This window comes from Vulpes lagopus, chromosome 23 (assembly GCF_018345385.1).
Source record: "Vulpes lagopus strain Blue_001 chromosome 23, ASM1834538v1, whole genome shotgun sequence".
Taxonomy (NCBI): domain Eukaryota; kingdom Metazoa; phylum Chordata; class Mammalia; order Carnivora; family Canidae; genus Vulpes; species Vulpes lagopus.
In genome coordinates this window covers 11,934,768-11,959,052 of record NC_054846.1, presented here as the reverse complement: position 1 = coordinate 11,959,052, position 24,285 = coordinate 11,934,768, and the positions used below count along the sequence as shown (strand labels likewise).

Here is a 24,285-nt window from a genome sequence, read left to right as displayed (position 1 = left end):
TAAGAGTCCTCCTCATGAACCACAGTTTCCCAGGGAAGATTGACATCACGGTGTGAAGAGGCTGCTCTGGGATTCAGGAGGCTTGGCTAGCTCCCGAGGCCTGTGTCCAGAATTTGGGCCTGGGCCCAGCTCTACTGCTAACCGGCCGTGTGACCTTGGTTGTTCAACTTATTTCATCTCTTAGAAGCTTCCATCAGGGAAGCTGGAACCGATAACCTCCATCTACTGGCCAGTGAGGGCTAAAATCAGTGGTCAAGCTTGGCCCTCATCTTGCTTGACCTATCAGCAGTATTGGACCAAACGGATCACTCTGTCCTTGAAATACTTGCCTCTTGAAGTCTCTAGAAGTGTTCTTCTTCCTCCCTGCCCACTCCTTCTCCGTCTCCTTGGCTGGTGCCTCTTCATCGCTAAGAGTTAAGGTTCGCAGTGCCTCGGGCCTCCTCTTGGACTCGCTTACTCTTCAGACACCCTCATCCGTGACGTTTAACACCAGTACCTTGGTAGACTCCACACTCATGCCGCCAACATGGACTTGTCCTCCTCTGAGATCCGTATTCCCGTATCCTGTTGCCTTCCTGACATCTTGTATGGAAGGCGTCTCAGAAGTAGCATGTTTAGAGCTGACCTCCTGATCCTCAGCCCCTCCCCCCAACCTGCTGCTCCCCGGGTCCTGTCCACCTCAGTCAGTGACAGCCCTGTCTGTGCTCAGGCCCAAACCCTTGCAGACAAACATGTGCTCCACCTTCACTCTAGTCTAAGCCGCCCTCCCTCTAACTGGTCTGTAATAAGAGCCTCCTCCCTAGTCTCCCTGATCGTCGCCTTGCCCTTCTGCGGTGTGTTGGTCACAGCTGCAAGAGTAATCCTGCAAGTCGGTCTTGTCCTGGGTTGGAAGGAAACTCTTTGTCTCACTCAAAATAAAATCCGAAGTCCTATGGTGGCGGGAAAGTGTGACTTAGTCTTAGATTCTTTTCTGGCTTTGTCTCTTTCTTGCTCTGTCCGCCCCCTCCCTCCCACACACCCGCAACTTGCTCACTAGCACTGCTGACCCACTGATCTTCCAGCTACTTCTCCATTATACCAAGCACATCACTGTCTGGGGACTTGGCACTGACTCATCTCTCCATCTGAGACATTCCTTCCCCAGACGACCCAAGGGCTGCCTCCTTCACTTGCTTAGGCCTCCGCTCACTCAAATAGGGTCTTATCAAAGACCTACCCTTGACCACTCAATAGCCACCAGCCACATTCGACCTCTCCTTCCTGCTACTTCCTAACTCCTTACCTTGCGTTACCTTTCTCTACAGCACTTGCCAGCTGACAGATATTTTTGTTGGGCTTTTTTTGTTTTTTTGTTTTTTTGGTTTTTTTCTTCCCACCCCCTCTCTAGAATGTAGACTCCAAAGAAGGCAGAGATTTCGATAGTCTTGACTGTGCTGTGTCTCCAGTGCCTAGAACAGCGCTTGGCATGGGTCTTAGTCCCTTTGGGCTACTATAATAAAACACCACAGACCGGATGGCCTATAAACAACATGGGCCTTCAGCATGGTCCTGCCCTAGGAGTCCTGTTTATTTTAGTGCCGCACACAGTGACAACTCAGGGATCCAAAGGGGAATATGACATTCCCTTATCCTCAGGACACTCAGTCCCTTGGGTTATAGTGTAGGCCAGTTTTACAAGTGTATATGATGCAAACTGAGGACAAGAAGTAAGTCAACTCCTACTGCAGTTAGAAGATACTAGCAAGTCGGTCACATTAGCATATCGATTATTTTTTTCATCTGGAACTGTTAGTTTTTCCTTGAAACTCCAAAGCGTAGGCCGTATTCTTGAGACTGAGTTAGCTTTGGGGCCTCTAGGGCACAGAAAGTTGTGAGGTGAGGAGATCCTGAGTCCCAGGCCCACTTCTGTATTCTTGTTGTTGAGATTTAAGAATTCTAGACTACGGGACTGGAAGATAAATGGAGGCCGCAGAATCTCCCTGGAAGCTCATGCTTTGGTTGTGCTAAGCAGTCCTGCTTTGGCTGTGTTAGACTCTTTCCCTGGTTTCCAACCCTCTCCTCAGTAATCATGCAGGCTCAGAATACTTAAAGAACCCACGTAGCCTCCTAAGCTTTTCCTAGATCCACACCCCCACCAATATGGCAGCACATCCTCCTGACAACCCCATCCCCAGAAACCCCATCCCCACCCCCACGGTTGGGTTCCTGAGTATGTAAGCTGAGTGCATCAAGTGGGATGAGAAGATGATCCCAACATGTGAGGTCCCAACAAGGGTAGAGTTGTCCTAAACCTGGAGAAGAGAACAGAGTGTTTGACCATGGAACATTACATTGGTAAAAAAAGGCTTCTTCATTGAAGTTGGCCGTGGCCAATAAATGTGAAGTATAAAGGCCTTGTAGCACCCGCAGGACCGATTTTATTCGTCTTTGCCTGGCACAGTGCCTCTCATATATATCAGTTATTTATCAATTGTACATAGGTTTATTCTGCAGGAATACCTGTTAGTCTATGTGTTCCATCAGAAATTCTAGAATATCAACATGGTTTGCATTATTTTAGTTAAACATTACTCATCAATAAATATTTCTTAAGCACAGGGCTGGGCCTTGGAAATGTAAAACAGAGTACTACCTACTTCCTGAACCCCAAATAATTTCTATTGATCTTTATTTATCTCTAGACTTACACTACATTCAACATGTTGTTTACCTTTGTTTAAAACCCATGACTCTTTACAGGGAATGAGAACCTTTTTTCTTTCTTTTTTTTTTTTTGTAAATATAGAGAAATAATGTAAGATGATTATTTCCATCTTCTCATCTCTATTTACTTTTTTAAAAAATTATTTATTTATTTATTCATGAGAGACACAGAGAGAGAGGGAGGCAGAGACACAGGAAGAGGGAGAAGCAGGCTCCACGCAAGGAGCCGGATGTGGGACTTGATCCCAGGTCTCCAGGATCACGCCCTGGGTCGAAGGCGGCGCCAAACCGCTGAACCACCCGGGCTGCCCTCTATTTCCTTTTTAAAAAAATGTTGGTTGTGTACAATCAAGTTCATTCATTGAATTCTTCGGTAACCTCCAGGTTCCCAGTTTGAGGAGGCAAAGTTGACTCAAAGTCTGATCTCACAGAAGGTGACTTGAGTGAGCACACCTGACAGCCTTTGGGATGGGGTCATCTAGCTCGGCCTCTGATGCTTCTGCATCCTTGCGTCTTCTCTTTGGGCTCTGGGCTGCTTGCAGTTCACATCGCTGAAGGGGAGGCACACTGGCAGCCAGTTCTGCTCCTTCTGGAAAATTTCCACTATGTCTTACACTTGTTCAGGTGACTTTTCCCAAGAAAGCAGATTTCATGCACCTCTCCATTCTTGGACTATTGAAAACTTGCAGATACGATTTAAGAATCTGAACAAGGAAAAAAAAAAGAATCTGAACAAGGAAACATTTAAAAATACATGACGCTAATTTGCAATGCAGTTTACATCTCCGTCTTGGATTTTGCATTGTCCCTGAAGCTTACGGTGGTCATTTGAGTTATCCATCAGCCACAAAGCAGGCTTTGTCTGATTTTTGTAGCATCCATTTGTTCTTGTCTTCCTTACCACAATATTCCCACGATCACAAATACAACCACTTGTGCCCTGTTTGAATTTCACACTTTTAGTAAACATCTTGACATGAAATCACAAAGTGAGATTTTTCTTCCTTCTCTGAAATCACTGATGAAAAGATTCTGTTCTGTGTGTGGTCTATAGAATGGCTCAATTACAGTCTGACACCCAATGTTTCAACAGATGGTACTGCTACTCATCTCAAAGCAGTTGCTAGTGACTTTTCTGAGCTCAGCTGTCCTGGAGAAATCACATAGAATTAATTATAGGACCATTTATCCTTCATCAATCTTTTATTTTAATGGGCTTTCCATACATATATTACATCATGTCTGAGTTCACTCTTTTATGGTTATAAAACCCATCCATCTCTCTTGCATTATACAGAGGGAGAAAGTATAAATGAATATTTCAGTAATCAAGAAGTAATTCTTAATTACTCTATTCATTTTATGTATTTACATAAGGCTTTGCTGTACCAAGATCTCTGACCTAGTGGAAAAAGTTGCGCCTGTGAAGAGCTTTTACATAGAATCTTTACAGCAGGTTGTAGGAATTTCAACATGACAGAGTAAAGGATTCTATGTCAGTTAATAAGAAATTAGAGGCCTCCATCATTGTTGTGTAGGAAAAATGAGGGATGTGGTGTGAAGAAGCCTTTAGAAGAACTGTTTTGAAATGTGTTTCTTATTCATTCAACATTAATTCAACCAACTTTTGCTAAGTGCCCAGTAGGTAGAGTGCTGGAGACTAGGGACACTGCATTAAGATAAAAGCCCATAGTTTTAAACATACCACTGCCTAGGAGGACAAAATATTTTATGGTAGGATTTTTCTTTAGACTTTCACATCTCTTGTTTTGTACTTTGGGAATTGTCTTGGAATGGGGTTTTTAAAAAGGAAGTAGCTTGAAGGCAATAAATTATTTTCGAATGAAAGAAGGAGGGAAACTAGAGGCTCGGTAAGAGCAGACTTCCCCATCAGCTTCTCATATTTACATCACACCAAAAGCTGTGAGGGACAGAGTTGGTTTTTGCCTACATTGATTATGAGCTCAGAAGAGCAAAGAGGGTGTGACACCTGATGAACTGGCAATATATAACTTCTTTTGCAAGGAATCCTTCCCATTTGAAGGAAATAACTTCTGGAAAGCACTGGGAAATGAGAACATCTACCGCAGCTATAGATATTTTTCCATTTTCTGGTCTTTTCTTTTACCCTATAATAATTTACTTTTCCTTCAATTAGCATGATGGAGTGTGTGGATTATCACCCCAATATGGCAGTGCTTGCATGTAAAGTACAATGGCAAAAAAAAGCTCAGTAAGGTAGAAAGCGTTTCCAGGGACATACTCCCAAAATGCATAAGTATGTATCCGCAGATTCTGTATTTGGATAATGTAAATGAAATAAGATTTTACTCATGCGGTTTTCAAATTTGATTAAATTATTGTTAAATTTATTTTTTAAAAAGTAAATTGCACTTTGTGCTTTACTTCTAGTTCCTCAGCTACTATGTGGAGAGAAGCCGGATTATTTGGTCTTTGCTTATCTCCCAGAGATAACTATGTACCTAGTAACTGCTGCAAAAGTAAAATCATCTATAGTCATTTTAATAACCGTGTAACCATACTTTAAAGAATAATTACACAAGACAATGTTTATATAAGTAACTTATTATAAACCTTTATAGTAGTAGGTCTCCTTATTGTTTGAAAAAAATGTAAGTCACTTGGTTAGTTACTATCACTTAAGGCAGAAATACCTTAAGGAAATACGGCTAACTCTGCAAGAGCTTTGTTCACATAGATGGATAGTGTAGCCTCATTTACAATATACACAAAAATCTGAAGGCCTAAATGCCCAACAATAATGAAATGGTTAAATGAGTGATGAGAGATCCAAGCAACAAAATCTTATGCAGCACGAAAATTATACTTATGGAAAGCTTTGTTAACATTATGCCGTCACATATACCATATGATAAATATCTTAGTCCTGACTTTGAAATGTTTGTTAGTTCCAGTGGGTTAGATTTTTTTATTTTAATATTTAAGGCCTAGAAATTGGCCTGAAGCATGGACTATATCCCAACAAAAATCCCATCTAGACAAGAAAACCATTCAAATTATTTAGCTTATTAGAGGATATGTGAAAGTCTTATTATAGCTATGTCATCTACTTTGTGGTATTTAGTTTATGTAAATAGCTGCTTTTACTTGCTAGAATTAATTTAAAAAAAAACATACGAACACAACTAATTATCTAATTTGGCTTTAAACTATAGCTTGACTGCAAATGAGGTTCTTTGGAATAACTTCATCACCTATGATAACTTTTACTCCAGTCTACCCTTTTGGTTTCCCGCATCTGTTTCTACAATCTCTCAAGTGAAGGAGACACCATTGGCTTCCCTTGAGAATTAGTAGGGTTTTTGTGATGAATGCTAGGCATGGATAGTGTCGGGAATTTTAGGAACTTTATATTTAAAACTGCTAAGAGATCCTAAAGATAAGTGATAAGTTTTGTTTGATCCTTCATTTATCACTTTGGGGATAATGAAAGTTCAGTTTCTTTGGAACCTTATGGTAGACCTTTCCATTAATTGATTATATTTTCAAAATCACATGGGATTAGTTCTTTTCAGACAACATAAATGTTGCTATTAATATTTAATATAACTTTGCAAGTAACTAAAAGATTGATTAGTCTGCATTATTTATTACCTTTGAGTTTACTAAATGTACTTTAGAGTGGATCACATGTTTATTTTTATATTTTTAGGACTTGGGCTATGTTCCTGATTTTATGCAGGTGCCATGGCTTCATATATAAAGGACATTCACTAAAAAAGTAATTTGAAAAACCTCATTAAATCATCTTAACTTCCTACATTCCATGGCATGTCAAATTTTAAGAATGAGATAATATATAGATATACATATCTATATCTACACCTGTATCTCTATATAACTATCTGTTTGATATGGTCACTAAAACTAAATAATTAAATAACTCAACGTTTAAAAGGGCTTCATTAGCCACTTTGATATGGTTCTGAGGAGAGAAGGCAGTTGTCATTAGATGAAAGACTATTTTAAAATATAGCCACTGTAAACACACCAGCATATTTGGGTTGATTTCCAGTCAGAGAGTTAAAATTGTTCTGATTGTTTGTTCTCCTCACCCTGGATGTTCTGTGGCACAGGACAAATCTTATTAGAATACCTTTCTGGAGGGTGCGTGGGTGGCTTAGCAGTTGAGCATCTGCCTCCACTCAGGTCCTGATCCCCGGGGTACTGGGATTGAGTCCCGAATTAGGCTCCCCTCAGGGAGTCTGCTTCTCCCTCTTTCTGTGTCTCTGTCTCTCTCTGTGTGTCTCTCAATGAGAAAAAAAAAAAAAAAGAATACTTTCCTAGATTCAGGATGAAATTTATAGCTGTGGAACCATAAAAGCTGCTGACCATACCTGAACCCACGCAAGATGCTGGCCTCATTTTCATAGTGATGTGATTTATTGGGCTAACCAAGAAGGCCTTTTGCAGTTGGATACTGAGATAATTTGAAGTGACATTACCGAATATCCTTTTTCCTTTTGCAGTTGAATACTGATGTGACCTAAGGTGACATTACTGAATATCTCTTAATTATTAAAAATGTATCTCCGATGAAAAAGGATAAGTCCCTTAGAAGTGCTGTTTAAGATCTTTAAGCTGAAGAGCTTTGAATGATTAATAGTCTGTACATAGTTATTATGTACACTTTAATTTTATTGTTGATGCATTTCAGAATGCGTTAAGAGTTAGGAGTCTGCACTTCTTTTTAAGTAGGCTCCACACCCAGTGTGGAGCCCAACTCGGGCTTGACCTCATGACCCTGAGATCAAGACCTGAACTGAGATCAAGAGTCAGACACTTCACTCACTGAACCACCCAGGCGCCCCAGAAAGTCGGTATTTTAAATATGATTATTATCCAGTAGGAGGAGCTGTATCCCCTTTTAAAAAATCAGTTACCCAGAGAAAGTAAAGCAAAAAAAAGCAAGGTGTCAGATTTACCCAAACTTCTTAGGAACCCTGGGTATTGGTGGTGAGTATGGTATTTGTACATTATCTTTTACTTGGAATCATGAAATGTCAATTACTGCACAAAAGTTTGGACTCTTGCTCTTGCTGTGTGGCGGACATAGAGCCAGACGTCACAGGACAGACAAGTGAGGTGCAAGACACTGGTGCTTCTTAGATGAGAGGGTGGAAAGAGAAAGGTTTGGAAAGGTTTCCTTCAATAAAGTAACAATTGAGGGGCGCCTGGGTGGCTCAGTCAGTTAAGTGGCTGCATTCAGTTAAGATCCAGCCCCACATTGGGGCACCCTACTCAGCAGAGGGAGGGGGTTGCTTCTCCCTCTGTCCCTCCCCACTGCTCATGCTCTCTCTCGCTCTCTGAAATAAATAAAAGCATTAAAAAAAAAAAAAAAAAGAAGAAGTAACAGGTGAAGCTATGACTGTAAAGGATTTCTGTACTGAAGTGATGGGAATGGGTATGAAAGAGAATTGGGTTAAGTTAGGAAAAAAGGAGAGAAGAGAGGTAGTGGAGACAAAGGACAAGAGATGAGGGGAAGGGAAAGGGAAGGACCTGGACAGTGTAGTGTCACCAGAAGCCAGGGAGGGAGGACTTTTAAGAAAGTGTGGGTGGAGTTGGGGAGCAGAGTGGGACTGAGTTCAGATGTACCTGAGTAGGTGGAGAGTGAAAACAGAAGAAAATGTTGTGCTTGGATAGAAAGAGGACCAGTGGGTATAAATTTTAATTATATACACTTAATAATCATTCTTTGGCCGCTTAGTAGGAGTGGTTTAGCAGGGCATTTAGCTTTGCAGATTCCATGTGATGACCCTTGTCATTAACCACACACATAAATCCGTGTAGAGTGTGACACCACAGACGAAAGCAGACAAGGAGTGAGAAGATTCTGCAGGGTCTTCATCCTGCCTCTGTCATTAACAAGGTGTGTGACCCTGGACAAGTCATTGAGCCTCTGTGTACCCTAATTACTCCTTCTGCAAATGAGGTGGTTGGATTAGGGCAAGATTTCTTAATCTGGTGACCAAGGGTGGGTTTTAGGGAATCTGAGATGCCTCCAAAATTATAAGCAAAAACTGTTTTTCCCTCTAAAGAGGGGATCCATAGTTTTATCAGATTCCCCAAGGAATATCGTAATTAGATTTTGCTCTGACTCTTAGGACTAAGCACTAGAAATCCCTTTCTGAGCTGTGTTACAGAATGAATCTGCTTTGTCAGCTGCCTGGACTGGTTACCTATTGATGTTTATAAATGACTTTATGTGTGTGGTATTAAGGATCTATTGATTCATGAATCAAGGCAGTGTTTAAAAGGACTTTGGACCCTTCTTTGGACATGGAGGTCTACGTTGAAATTATGCTTCTTACAAACATGAAGTTATTTAGTACAAGTCATTACCTGCCTTTCTACTCTTACCCTCCTTTTGGTTCCAGCTGATGGATTCTGCTGCAGGTGATATATTCTGTGTCACAACAGGAAGGAAAGTGAAGTGAATAAATCCTTTCATGAACCCTTAAGTCTGAAAAGCTACATGTTTCAGGCAAGCATCATGCTTTTCATTGGCGCTGTTTCCTTAATACCATCTGAGTTTGGCTCCCCGTGAAATGGGAAGGATGTACAATCCTACTTTTGAAATGCAGACACTTTTGCAGGTCCCTGGATGGTTCTCCTACTGAAACTGGCTGTCAGGAACACACAGGAAAATCAATTGACTGTGTAAGTGTAAACAGAACAGATCTGCTAATTAGCTTGATGTCCCTAGCTGCTGGCATCCCTCATGTGGGTCTGCTAAGTGGACTGTCTGCCCAGGTCCAAGGTTATGACTGGTGACGACTGCTGTGGGGATAACCTTTCAGGGGATAACCTTTGAGAGCAATGGTTAACTTTATTTTATGAACAAATAACCAACACAGTGCATTTTTATTCGTCTGTATCTTTCTTCTAAAGAGGAGGTTCTTATTTACACTACCAAAAAAAGTGATGGCCATGAGTGAATTTGCTGCTGTAATGATCTGTTGATATATTTCATAATTGGGTAACATCAGCATTGGGGCAGATGTCAGCTTTAGTGATCCCAGGGTGGTGGCAAACAGGCTAACTCATCCAAGAGAACTCCACTGTCGACCTGGTTTTCTCTTGTGGAAAGGAAAATACCCACAGGGTATTTTAATTCATTTGATTTGTTTAAAGAGAGAAAATATGGAAACAGTAATATCTGGAGGAGCACATCTCTGCCTGGGAATATCAGAGTTTGGCCTTTTGGGGCTAAGCCCTGTCTGCTCCCTGTTGGAATAGTGGTAACTGATGACAATGCAAAACACACTTGTCATAATTTATAACCTGTTCTTATGTGTTAGATATATGTCTCATATTACATATGCCATAATGCAATGCCAGATTTCACATTGGTGAAGTGGTTTTTTGGCTCTGGCACCGCTGTGCACCATAGACAGGCTTTAGAGGTACCAGAAAGCGTGCTCGGCACTTTAGAGCCTCTGCGAGCTGACCACATGCTCTTTTAGATGAAAAACCATATCTAAGAAGCTTCAGCTGATGCCATGGTACTTCACACCATGGTTGTTCCAGGTCCTTTGTCCTATTTCCCACAACTCCAGCCTGACCTCCTTTTTTTCCAGAGGGCATAGACATCGCCCTAACCAGGTTCTCTCCAGTGCTTTGGTGCTTAGGTGGGGGAATACATGCCTGCATCGGGAGTCCCTGGACACAAAACTTCATGATCATGTGGGGAGGAAAAACAAAACCAAACTCCTGTCTTTTGGGAAAATATTCTGGTAACTTTTATTCTTAATTTGGACTTGAAAGGAAGCATGATTCTTTACTGGAGATAAATTGCTTGAGAACCTTTCAAATTGGGTAAATCACTTTGCAGGAACAAGAAGAATGTATGTATTTACAACAATCCTAGGAGATAGATACTATTTATGTCCTAATTCAAGTGGTTTGTTTGTCCAGGGTCAGAAGCCCACACATTTCACTATGAGGCTTCACTCAGCCTTTCCTTGGTTCAAGTTCCTCACCTATAAAATGGGGGTTACAATACTTGCTTTTACAGGGTTGTTTGGACAACTCAAAAAAACACGTATGAGAAGAACCTGATACAGAACACCTTTTTCAACGCAAATTAACTTCTTTATTTCAATAGTGAAATAAGATTCTACTTATATATTACATGTTTTTATTATTTTAACATATCCAATAAAAAGTAAGCTCTTCATGAATAAAAGTTTGAAATATTTTTTTGCAAAATATTTATAGAAGGAGACTCTGTAAGGTTCTGCTATCACAGATACAGAGAGTGGGAAGAAAATTTCCAGAAACCATTAAAAGCATGAATTGTGTACCTTTGGTAAGATCTTTTATGTTCTTGATTCATCCCTCCCTCCCTTTCTCCCTTCCATCCTGTAATTGGACATGTAGTTGGACACATACGACTTCAAAGTGTTGATCATTTGCCTTTCTTCCAAGTGCCCAGTAACAGCAGAAACGCTTAGGAGTATCAAAAGGACTTTCTCAAGAACCACCATAGTTTTTAATCTCTGGGGCCCACAGTAATGGAAGCAGAACTCTGACAACCATAGCTGCTAGAGTGGTGTCCCCTTGGTATATCTAAACCAATAGCAGGACAGAAAAAGGAATCCAACTTTAACCTTTGGGGATTAAAGATCATTGGTTGTAAGAGGTTTGAAGTTCCCATGTATATCATACTTCAGTTGCTTTATTGAGCTCTTCAAGGGACAGATGTGTGCTGTAGGCTGGGGACACACAGGTGGGTAAACATCTGAGCTGGCCCTGGAGGAACTGATGATGTAGCTGAAAGGGAGATGCACTGTGATCCCTCTGTCTGTCTCTCCCTGCACCATGAGTTCCTTGTGAGCTGGGAATTACACATTTTATCTGTGAAGGCCTCAGGTCTGTCTGTTACAGGGCCTGTCCAGAGAAAGCTTGCAATCAGTGGATCCTGATCAAAGCAACTAGCAGAAGTGAGTTAAACCAAAAAGCCAATGGTAGATTTTGTAGTAACAAACACTTGTTTTGTAGAAAGCCTGTAATTGATTTTCAATGCCACTCATTTTTAAACTAACAGAAATGCCCTATCTCTTTCTCTTTCTGTGCAACCACAGATGTTACAGTCTAGTGGAATTTCTTCCTTTTACACTTCCTCTGAATTCATGAACTCACTTAGTTCAGTCCTGGTGCACTGGGTTCCCAGCTAGCTGACATGACCAGACACGCTCCCTCTACCTGTGTCCCTGGCTCCTGGTCATAGCATCCTTGTACCTCATTAGTGCACAGTACATGTTGAGTCTGATGAAAGATGGGTGGACATCTGGGTAGCTCAGCAGTTGAGTGTCTGCCTTCAGCTTAGGGCATGATTCCAGAGTCCCAGGATCAAGTCCCACATCTCTGCATGGAGCCTGCTTCTCCCTATCTCTGCTTCTCTCTCTGTGTGTCTCTCATGAATAAATAAATAAAAATCTTTTTAAAAATAATGAAAGAGGGATCCCTGGGTGGCGCAGCGGTTTAGCGCCTGCCTTTGGCCCAGGGCGTGATCCTGGAGACTCGGGATGGAATCCCGTGTAGGGCTCCTGGTGCATGGAGCCTGCTTCTCCCTCTGCCTGTGTCTCTGCCTCTCTCTCTCTGTGCGACTATCATAAATAAATAAAAATTAAAAAAAAATAATGAAAGATGGTGGGTGGATCATGGAGATATGACATTAAGAGAGGCTGTGGAAATGCAAGAAGGCAGGATTATGATTGAGCTGAGAGCAGACCAGCAGGTGTTTCTGAGAGCAGTGGTTAACTTTATTTTACATATAGGAGCTACTTCAGAACAACAGTGATGAGCTGATAAAGAAAATGGCACCTGAAATAAGTGGAATTAAATTTTTTTTTAAGGAAGGAAGAAATCACGAGGAAACCTGGCTCAGCCTGGGGTTCATGGTGGAGGAACAGTATTTCCCCTGAGAATCCGTGATCATAGACCTGCCTTCACATAGGTTAGTGTTCAAATGTATACAACTTCTATGATTTGGGAAAGCTGCAGTCCAAGTAATTTATTAGGTAACTTATTTTTTTTTTTATACATTTTTTTTTAAACTTTTATTTATTTATGATAGTCACAGAGAGAGAGAGGCAGAGACACAGGCGGAGGGAGAAGCAGGCTCCATGCACCGGGAGCCCGATGTGGGATTCGATCCCAGGTCTCCAGGATCGCGCCCTGGGCCAAAGGCAGACGCCAAACCGCTGCGCCACCCAGGGATCCCTAGGTAACTTATTTATAGAAGTTGATGGTTGCTAGTATCATCAGGACGTCTGGCAGAAGCAAATGCAAATCCAGATGTTTCCTTAAAAGAGACTACTCCACAGATAAAGCCTCAAACCTAAAAGGAGCCCCAAATTTAAAAACATATATAAATGTCTGTGGAAATCATAAATTGGAATGATTTGATGCAGAAGGGAATAAACATGTTAAAGATGGGATAAAAATCTGAGTAAAGAACAAGAAACATTCAGAGGTCTAAAAGAATTTGAATAAAAATCAAATGAACTATTAATGAAGCATATAATCATTGAAGTAAACAACTCAGTGGATCGATTAAACAGCAGATTAGATACAATTAATGGGAAGATTAAAGAATGGGAAAATGGATCTAAGAAAATCATCTAGAAGGTAGCCCAGGGAAAAGGGATGGAAAGTCAGAGAGAAGTTAGAAATATGTGGATAGAATTATAAGGTCTAACATTCTATTAATGTAAGAGCTCCAAAAGAAGGGGATATAAAGAATGGGGGAGAAGTAAAGTCCAAAGAGCATTTTTCAAGGTTGATGAAACATATATATCCACAGAATCAAGGAGACTCGATCACTCTCAGATTAAACAAAAAGAAATCCATACCAGATATATCATCACAGTGCAACTGTCTAAAAACCCCAAACTGAGATCATAAGAGCATGTAAGGGAAAAGACGATACACAAAGGTCAACAATTAGACCGAGAACCTCTCAGAAGTAAAATTGGATAGCAGAAGACTGAGATGGCATCCATGAGATAAATGAGTGTCATTCTAGAATTGTGTGCCCAGATAAATGAGCGTTCTAGAATGAGGGTGATGCTGACCAAATACTTGATAAACAGACTTATAGGAAAATGATTTAAAAAAAAAAAAGAGTAAGGGATGTATTTTTTTTTTTTAAGATTGATTGGTTTAATTGAGAAGAGAGAGAGCAGGAGAGATGGAGCACTAGGGCTTGTGGGGAGGAGCAGAGGGAGAAGGAGAAGTAGGCTCCATGGAGCAGGGAGCCAGATGCAGGGCTAGATCCTGAGATCATGACCTGAGCCAAAGGCAGACGCTTAACTGACTGAGCCACCCGGGTGCCCCTTACCCACATTATTTTATGTCTGGCATTACTTGAGAGATATTTGAATCGTTGAACAAAATGATACATTGGCAGTTATTTGGGTTTAATCAAGAGCTTCAATCTGACCTGGATTAAAAACACTAACAATCACGTCCTGTTTCCCAAAGAGCAAGACCCTGTATCTTGGAGCTGACATAGTTCTGATGGGACGTTGTGTTTATCACCTTTGTTTTACTTAAACACATGGTTAATTTTCTCTGGCCACTGCAGAATGTATTTTCAGGTGCCAATTTATTAACTTTAAAATATTAAAAGCAAGTTGAAATAAATAAATTGTTTTCCTATTTGAGATTTCATAAGGTCTATTGTACCAAAAGGCACATGATGAATTTTAAATTCCATTTCATAGAACTGTGATGTTCCATTAAAGAAAGGGTGGAATGCTTTGTTGTAGTTGTAATTATTTAGTGATGAAATATGAAGTGGATTTATCAGCTGATAGTGGTTGGTGTAATAACTTCTACACCTTTATAACTAAAACCTCCAGGGTTTATATTCAGTACTTTGGAATCCATAATCAGAAAAGTCTTTACAGTTTGAGGACCCTTCTGCATGTTTGGGGACTATTTTGCCTATGTTATTTTTTCTATAGAGTCATTTTTCCCCCTAAAATTGGGTGGATTAATCTTTTCCTGGTCAAATTTCCAACTCTTTGTGTAACTCTATTTAATTTCTTAGGAACTTGGTTGTAATATATTCTCAAGTCAAATCAGGCTTCACGAGGGTTGTGGAGCCTCTTTCCCTGCATATGGAGAGAATGATGGTAATTGTGTTGTGTAGACAAAAAGGAAAGTCCATACTTAACGCTTCTTGGATCCCCCCATTCACCTGTTCAGACCAAACCAGGTGCACAACTTTGCCCTAATGACGTTGTAGTCTGTAGTGTCAAGTCTGAGTCTGCTCTCTACCATAAATGGCTACTTCCAAATCCAGATCCCTTCAGGCTGATCCTCAAATCCATGTCCTCTCTGGGGTAAGCCCCAAAGCAGCTTCCCCCAGCAGACTCTGGCTTCCCTTCCTTTCCAAATCAGTTTCTCTCTTACAACTAGCGCTGTTACTGTATTTTCCTCTTCCTCCCAGTCAGGAAGTATCCTGTGTAATCTTGGTTTTGCTACTATTTTGAGCAAGTTGTATCTTGAATACGACGGTATTCAAGAGGTTTCCAGTATTTATCCTTATTCTTTACTACTTGAGTTGTGAGGTGGGGAGTCCACAGGAGATTCTCTCCCTCTGCTCCTCCCCCTGCTCCTTCTTTCTCTCTCTTTCTCATAAATAAATACGTCTTAAAAAAAGAGAGAGAAAGACCGTTCTCCCCTGCATTTGGACAAGCTGATAAGAAAGATCTTTTTCTCCCTTCTTTAGCTCCAGGAAGAAGTTCAAAACATAAGCTCCAGTCCACATGTGGAAACCCTCACCCCAGACCTGCCCCTTAATTGCAATAAAATCCAAGCCAGTCTCCTTTCCTCACTCTCTCAAGCCATTTTTGGGCCTGATTGAGAACCCTCCCTTCTCATCCAGAAAGACTCAATATGTGAGTGATAAACTTTTTCATATGCTGCTGGGGTGTGTGTGTGTGTGGCATCAAAATCAATCTGAACCAAATTCAAATTTTTTTTTTTATTTATTTATGATAGTCACAGAGAGAGAGAGAGGCAGAGACACAGGCGGAGGGAGAAGCAGGCTCCATGCACCGGGAGCCCGATGTGGGATTCGATCCCGGGTCTCCAGGATCGCGCCCTGGGCCAAAGGCAGGCGCCGAACCGCTGCGCCACCCAGGGATCCCCTGAACCAAATTCAGATGGTGAGGTCAGGGTGTCCATCACACCTCTTGTGGTAACAACAACAATATGAATTATAAACATAAAAACTTTGACACATATATCACAATGAGAATGCGATTATACTAGGGATACCTGATTTTTAAAATAAAGTACTCCGAACAATGATGTCATGAAATGTTTTTCACAATATCATTTGTCACGGCAGTATATTATACTAGTATATGGTGCAAATGATCTAATCAACTTACAATTGACATATATGTTGGTTCCAATATTTTTACTATTTATTTCGTTTTTACTATTTTATTTTTTAAAGATTTGAGAGACAGTGTGTGCAGGTGCGCATGCACAGTGGGGAGGGAGAGAGGGAGAGGGAAAGAGTGTCCCAAGCAGACTCTGTACTGAGCAGGGAGTCCCATGGGGCTCAATCCCATGACCCAAGATCATGACCTGAGCCAAAACCAAGAGTCGGTTGCTTAACCAACTGTGCCACCCAGGTGCCCCCCCCCTTTTTTTTTACTATGTTAAATAAACTACACTGGATATTTTTATTTTATTTATTTTTGTTTTTTTAAATATTTATTTATTTATTCATGCAAGACACACAGAGAGAGGCAGAGACACAGGCAGAGGGAGAAGCAGGCTCCCTGCAAGGAGCCCGATGCGGGACTCAATCCCGGATCCTGGGATCACACCCTAAGCCGAAGAAAGATGCTCAACCACTGAGCCACCCAGGCGTCCCAATTTTGTATTTTAGAAGCTTTTGTGACTTAAGGAGTTGATGTCACCATCTAATTTGTGGGTACTAAAACCCAAAAGCTCTCACTCCTCTGACTTGCTGGAGAACCACCTGAAGCTTGACTTGTTTCTGGACCACGTGATGGAAAGCAGGCTTCACTGGGCCTGTGCTGTAGGACAGTGCCTCTGACACTTACTGCCAGGGACATGGACCTCAATTCAAACCCAGGGAGAGGCTGAGCACCTCAAGAGTCCTTTCCTGCTCCAGAATATATCTGATGGTCATCCAAAGTGTTCCGAGTGTACATGGGGGTAAATCCACGCAAGCTGAGGGGTCTGGATTCAACCCGGTGCCTCTACCAACGGCTCCCCGTTGACTAACCTCACCGAATACACGCTAACTCAGTGACCCACAGACTTGGCCGACTACCACCGAAACCAATTATTTTGATCTCAAGGGCCCTTTCCAAAACCCACCAAGGGTTTCTCGTAAGTTCCACAGTGAGCCCACTCTAGGCCTGCGGAAAAGCACTGGGAGGGTTTGCACAAACCAGGGTAACGGAGCCTCAGTGAACAGTCGGTGGAAAGCAGACGGGGTAAGGACCACATGTTAGGGGTTCAAGTCAAAGCAACAGTATCGGGAAGGCCCGCAGTTTGCTGGGCAGTAAATGGTACTTTAGTAAGGAGATGGCCAGCCTCAGAGAAGCAGAGACAAGCACTGTATTTCCCCTGTCGTGTTAGCAAATACACAGAAGGGCAACTTAGAAAATGGATTTACTTCACAACTACTGGTGCTCTTGCCCACAAACATTCGTCAGAATTACCTGCGAAGGTTCTAAAAAATATTTAAGTCTGGGCCTCAGGCCTGGAGAAGGCTGCAAGGAGTAGGGGCTTGGGATGCTGGCATTTTCAAAAAGCTCTTGGGGGAGTTCAGAGGTTGCCTTCTGCTTGAGTCTCTTGATTTTTAGGTTGACTGGGGTACTTTGTGCTTTTGGGGCCACTGTTTGGGGGTGTGGGGAGCTTCCTTCGCAGATTTATTAGCAGTAGTAAAGAACCTGGCCCCTGGCTTTTTGGTCTTCTGTCTTGGGTCTTTTTTCCCCAGTGAAGAGTTTCTTTCTTTCTCTGCCTCTTCTTTGATTCTTGGCTTCTTCTCCAGGCTGTTACCTGGAGTCTTGGGCTCTGCAGCCTTCGGGGTCTCCAAACCCAGAAAGGCCTTTCTCTTTTTCCCACGGGGTCTGTTGGGACCAGGGCTCTTTCTTTGAGACTTCTTTCCTGCAGCGTGGTTTTGCATCTCTACATTTTCTTTCGCTGGAGCCCCTATTGGTACCATGAGTGGGATCTCGTCTTCGGACTCATCTTGCACCTTCTGCTGGGTTTTTCCTCTACCGGCCTCTTGCTTCTCACAAGCTTGCACCTTCTCCTTCTGGGGGGCAGGGTCCTTTGCAGCAGCATCACTAGTTTTGTGGTCTGCATCCTCTTCCTTCGGAGCCAATGCGGCCTTTCTAGCCTGTTTCATAAGCCTTTTTCTTCTTCTTTTTTTGTTTTTCACAATGCTCTTTTTGTTTTTGTTTTTTCTTTGCTTCCTTTTTCTTCTGACTAGGAGTGCACATTCCCTTGGCTTCATCCTGACAGCTGACAAATGAGGAAAAGATGGGCAGGGAAGCTGACCTCGCCGTCTCCACATACAAGAGTTTCACGCTCTCCCACTTCTCTGGCAACTTTTGTGAAAGCCTCTTCGAAACAGCCATGAGGTTATGAATGACGTGTTCCACCTCCATCCCAGTGTGGCCAACGTGGATAGCACTGCAAGAACCACTTCTAGAGATGTTTAACACGGTGCCACCTATGCACTCATTAATCTCCCTGGATAAATTCTTGGCCAGAAGGTTCACAGGTACTGGAACTTTCTCTCTGTGGTAGAAATGTCTCCCGAGGTGCAATGGTAAGAGCTACCCGATTGTCGCATCAGTAAGGAAGAAATCAGAACTTCCCAAGAGGCAGAGCTTGGCTTCATAGGCTTTATACTCCTTTTTTTAGAGTTCAGAGGGGGGTAATCTGAGAAAGGGTTTTAATTCCATGCTTGTTCAAAAGCTTCTTGTAAAACCATCCTCTCTTTTCAGGATGGTTAAATTAGGTTCATCCTGGGTAAGTAAACAAATATCTGTTAAATCTGATTGAACACCACGAGGCAAGGCCTGTCTGACCCTCAGTTCTTTACTTGGAATCTTCCATAATATCACCATTAAAAATAAATTTTCATTCTCATTCAAAAGCAAGCCATTCGCATTCTTCCTGGACCTGGGGTTTGCAAACAGAGCTTCCACCGCTTTTCTCATCTGCCCTTGGTCCAGCTGCTCCTCCGTCTCTGGAGCAGAGGCTGAGGCTGCAGTTGAGGAGGATGGTGAGGGGGGAGCTGAACCCTCCATGTGGCTCTCACCTCGTGCAAGCGTGCAGTACCCAGGGCTCTACAGTGGATATTTTTATACCCAACCCTTTGTTCATTTTCTTAGTTATTTCTTTAAATTAAATTCTTCTAGTTTTAAGTATTAATAAATCATAAGCACATTCAGCTCATTAGAGTATACATTTATGGAGCACCTGCCATGTGTGGTTATTGGGGATCCTAATACAAAAGACATTAAAATTGCTTTCAGAGAAGTACTATTACAATAAGAATGTTTGTAAGTTACAAACTCTATTTTTTTTTTTTTAATAAAGACAGCTAAAGCCAATAAATGTAGCCTCTTCAGTTGTACAAGATTTTACAAAGTATGAAGCTTGCCACAGGGTGGCACTAATACATTTCTATTGAATTGTGCTATGTTAATGAGTTTCTTCCCTGCTAATCTATTTTTTTGGTGAATTGTAACTGGAAAAATATTTTGGTTTAGTTTGACATTTAAAAAATTGGTTTACATCAAAAAACACAAAACAGGATTTTTATTTAAGAACTCAAATATTATATATACTTTTAAACCACAGAGATTGACAGGTGATTTCCCTTTTAAAAGACCAAAAATCAAATTATTGAACATGGTGTATGCACACACATATGCACAGATGTTTATATACATACATATAAATGCTTTTAAGTACTATAAACATATATCATATTTGGGTTCTTAAAAATCCTGTCTTGTGTTTTTCAATGTAAACTAGTTTTCTAAATACATGTATGTGTCTTATTGTGTGTGCGATAAGAGAGTGAAATACACTTTTCAGAGCTGGGTTTATTTTCTGATCTTGTGTCTAACAGAAATTTTAGTCTTTATATTTTAAATTAAGCATCCTCAGCAGTCCATTTCTTTTTGTTTGTTTTTGCTTTTTTAAAAAAAAATTATTTATTTATTCATGAGAGACACAGAGAGAGAGAGGCAGAGACTCAGGCAGAGGGAGAAGCAGGCTCCACACAGGGAGCCCGACGTGGGACTCGATCCAGGGTCTCTAAGATCACACCTGGGCCGAAGGCAGGCACCAAACCGCTGAGCCACCCAGGGATCCCTTTTTTTTGTTTTTAAAGAGATTTTATCCATTTATTTATGAGAGACACACAGAGAGAGGCAGAGACACAGGCAGAGGGAGAAGCAGGCTCCCTGTGGGAAGCCCAATGCGGGACTTGATGCCAGGACTCTGGGATCAAGACCTGAGCCAAAAGCAGACACTCAACCATCGAGCCACGCAGGCATCCCCAGCGGTCCATTTTTTCTGTCTCCTGCACCAGAAAAATCTTAGGGGCAGGGGACTTGTATAAAGTACACTCTGCCATTTACTCTTGCATCCTCCCATCCCAACCATTCTGAATGCACCTAGGGGGTGTTACCTCCCCACCTTCATAATTAGTGCTCTTAGTGAGCTTCTCTGAATGACAGTTACACCTACATAATTAATTATTATGCCTTTCTGGTGAATTGACTTCTTTATCATTATGAAATAGACTTTTTTATTCCTGATGGTAGTCTTTGCTCTGAAATTTACCATCTGATGCTAAGGTAGCCAGGCTAACTTTCTTTTGAGTCTTCCTTTTTTATATAATCTGACAATCTCTGCCTTTAATTGGGGCATTTAGATCATTTACTTTAGTATGACTGTTAGTATAGTTAGGTTTAAATCTGTCATCTTGCTATTTGTTTCTATTTGTCTCATCGAAATCTATGTTTCCCTTTTTCTCCTTTTCTGCCTTTTTGAGTTTAAGGTTTTTCTTTTATAATGAGCATTACATCTCAAATGTTGGCTTATTAGCTTTTATCTTGGTGGCTTTAGCACTTTTATACGTGTTTAACTTAGCAGTCCACTCTCACGTGAGATTATACTACTTCATATATAGTATAAGAAATTTACGACCAGGGGCACCTGGGTGGCTCAGTGGTTCAGCATCTGCCTTTGGCTCAGGTCATGATCCCAGGGTCCTGGAATTGAGTCCCACATCAGGCTCCCCATGGAGAGCCTGCTTCTCCTTCTGCCTATATCTCTGCCTCTCTCTGTGTCTCTCATGAATAAATAAATAAAATCTTTAAAAAAAATTACAATCATACTTCAATTTCTCCTCTTATCTTTTGTGCTTTTTTTTACATTTTACTTCTATATATGTTATAAACTCAACAACACATTGTTATTATTAAATTTTATGTTAGTATTTATATTTTGTTGGCACTATAATAATAAATTATTTTTTAAAGTGCTTTAAATGCTAAGAAAAAATCTTGTATATTTACTCATGTAGTTAACATTTCTGGTGCTCTTTAGTCTTTTGTGTACATCAGTGTTTCTGCTGGTATAATTTTCCTTCTGCCCAAGGGATTAGAGTATTGTAATACAGGTCTGCTGGTGGTGAATTCTTTCACTTTTGTATGTCTGGAAAAATATTTATTTCACCACTATTTGTTTTATATTAATTTTAATTCAGTTTGCTCACATATAGTATAACACCCAGTGCTCATCACATCACTTCCCCACTTAACGTTACCATTGTTTTTGAAAGGTATTTTCCCTGGGTATAGAATTCTATGTTGCCAGGTTATTTTTCTCTTAGTACTATAAAGTTGTTGCTCTACTGCCTTCTCAGTATTGCTTCTGATGAGAATTCTGCTGTCTTCCTTATCTTTATATGTTTACAGACCATGTTTTCTTATCTGCTTTTCTTTTTTAAAAAAGATTTTATTTATTTATTTGAGAGAGAAAGCATGAGCACAAGTGGGGTGGGGGGTGGAGGAGCAGAGGAAGATGGGGAAGCTGACTCCCTGCTGAGCAGGGATCCCAATGAAGGGCTCCATTCCAGGACCCTAAGATCATGACCCAAACCAAAGGCTGAGATACTTAACTGCCTTTGCCACCCAGGTGGCCTTCTTGTCTGCTTTTAAGATTTTCTCTTTACTATTGGTTTTGGTTGTATTACGATGTGCCTTTTCTTCATGTTCCTTATGCTTGGTGTTTGTGATCTTCCTGCAGCTGTAAATTTATAGTCCTGTCACATTTGAAAATATTTTATCCTTTATTTCTTCAAATACTTTCCATGACCCTCTCCGTTCACTGGGACTCCAATTATACATATATTATGTCACTTAGTTTTTCATAAGCTCACTGATGTTGCCTTCATTTTTAAAATTCTTTTTCTATTAAATTTTTGGATAGTTTCTATTGCTAGGTGTTAGTGTTAACTAATCCTTTCTTCTGCAGTGTTTACCTTGCCAGTATCACAAGCATTATTTTATTCATCTAGGCTTGTAGTTTTCTTTAGAAGTGCAAATTCAGATCATTTTTTATGTTTGGATTTGAGATATGTTTTGATGTCTTTCAACACATGGAATATAGTAATAACAATGGTTTCAGTGTCTTTGTTTATTGATTTTAACGTCTGTGTCTGATGTAGGTGTTTCTTAATTGATAGATTTTTCTCTCAATGTGGGTCACTCTCTAGATTTTTTCATGCGTAGTAATTTTGGATTGGATGTAAGACATTGTAAATTTGCCTTGATGGTTGCTAGGTATTTTCATATTCCTGTAAATATTTTTATTATCTTGGAATGTGATAAGTTACTTTGAAATTGTATGATTCTTTTCAGTTGCTTTTAAGATTTGTTAAGCAGGACCAGAGCAGCATCTAGTCTAGGACGAATTATTGCCCAAAGTTACAGAATGAGTTCAATATTCACACAAGCTGGATTCACAGAGCCAAACAACTAAAACTCAAAGTATTTTATTATCCTATGTTGATTACAGCTCTTAACTCTATAAAGAGCTTCAGATCTTCTAGATTTTTAAAGAGGGAGTTTTAATAATAGATTTATTGATAACTTTTAGTCCATTAACATCAAATACAATGGAAATATTTTATAAATTTTCTTTCCTATTCTGTAAATAACATATTGACAACTTCATGTCACATTTCAAGTCCAATAACCTACATTTTGAAGCACTTTGCAATTTTCACGGTGCTTTCACATATTTTTTTTTTATCTCAGTCAATTTTCACAGCCACACTGGTTAATGCATGAGCCCCATTTTGCTTAAAGTTCATCATTTGGCCTATATTCCCATTCTTCTTAGACCAGTATTTTTTCTGTTATTCCAAGATAGCCTTTCTGCATCATTGGCCTATTTTATTAAAACAAACAAAAACAAAATGGCACCCATGTAAAGTCACTAAGTTTTTTTCCCACTTTTATGACAATAGTTCCAAAAAATAAAGTTTGGTTTTATATTTGTGTGGTTATTGTCAAAGAGGACGTGGCCCTGCTTGTCCACACCTTGATTTCAAACTTCTAACCTCCAGAACTGAAATAATACATTTCTGTTGCTTTAAGACACCCACGTTTTAATACTTTGTTGTTAGGAAAATTATATGGTCCCTAAAATAGAAATAGAGTCTTTCTCGTTAAGGACTAAATATACTAAATATAATGGAACCTTGAAATACCAAGACCCCATTCCATCTAGGGCTTTGTTGTGAGAAGGTTCTTGGTCCCAACTCTAAGAAGCTCCTACACCATGAGCCAACTTACCAATATGAAGTTTACAATTCATAGCCCTTTGCCTCTAGCATAAATTAGGAATCTATAGATGACATTCTAGACACCTCTCCATCTAGAGAGTGGTCTTTCCGGTCTTGTCTCTCATTCTTTCTCTAATCCTTGTGCAGAGCCAGGCAGGTGCTACACCCTCTTCTTCCTCTCTTCTTTCTCTTCTTCCTTGACTGTCATATGGGACCAGATAAATAAGAAGGCGTAAGTACATGAGGGTTATAGCAGCAATGGAAAATGAGTCCTCAGCTCTTTGCTCTTATACCTCGGTATTTTATCTCTCTGAATGAACGCTTGCTTTTGCAGTGGTTACCCTTACTTGGGAGCAGATGATTTATTGAAGTAGATTTGTTTTTATTTATAATTTTATTCTTATAATTTCTCAAATTCATCATCCTCTATTTAAGACTTGCACATTTTTGATGGTGATGTGCTCAGTCTCCCACTGACTTAGACTCAGGTAATCTTTATTCTCTTCCATGTTCTCCCTTATCTCATTAATCACCAGTAAAGTGAGTTTTCACTCCATAATATCCTTTATTTTCTTCACTTTATATTCATCCAAATTTCCCAGTTTTCTTGTCTAGAGTCTGAGGACTATTATAGAATCTTATCTGGATTC

General features: G+C 40.5%; 1 long non-coding RNA gene and 1 pseudogene across 1 annotated transcript in view; both read right to left on the bottom strand.

Annotated features, from left to right (window-relative positions):
* Window positions 1–2,916: 2,916 nt before the first annotated feature.
* The window catches only part of LOC121480923, a 37,411-nt gene continuing 16,042 nt past the window's right edge, over window positions 2,917–24,285 (bottom strand). Inside the window, exon 3 of the long non-coding RNA XR_005985148.1 lies at window positions 2,917–3,407. This is a non-coding gene — a long non-coding RNA (uncharacterized LOC121480923). The remainder of the gene's footprint in view (window positions 3,408–24,285) is intronic.
* LOC121480922 lies at window positions 16,688–19,102 on the bottom strand (annotated as a pseudogene).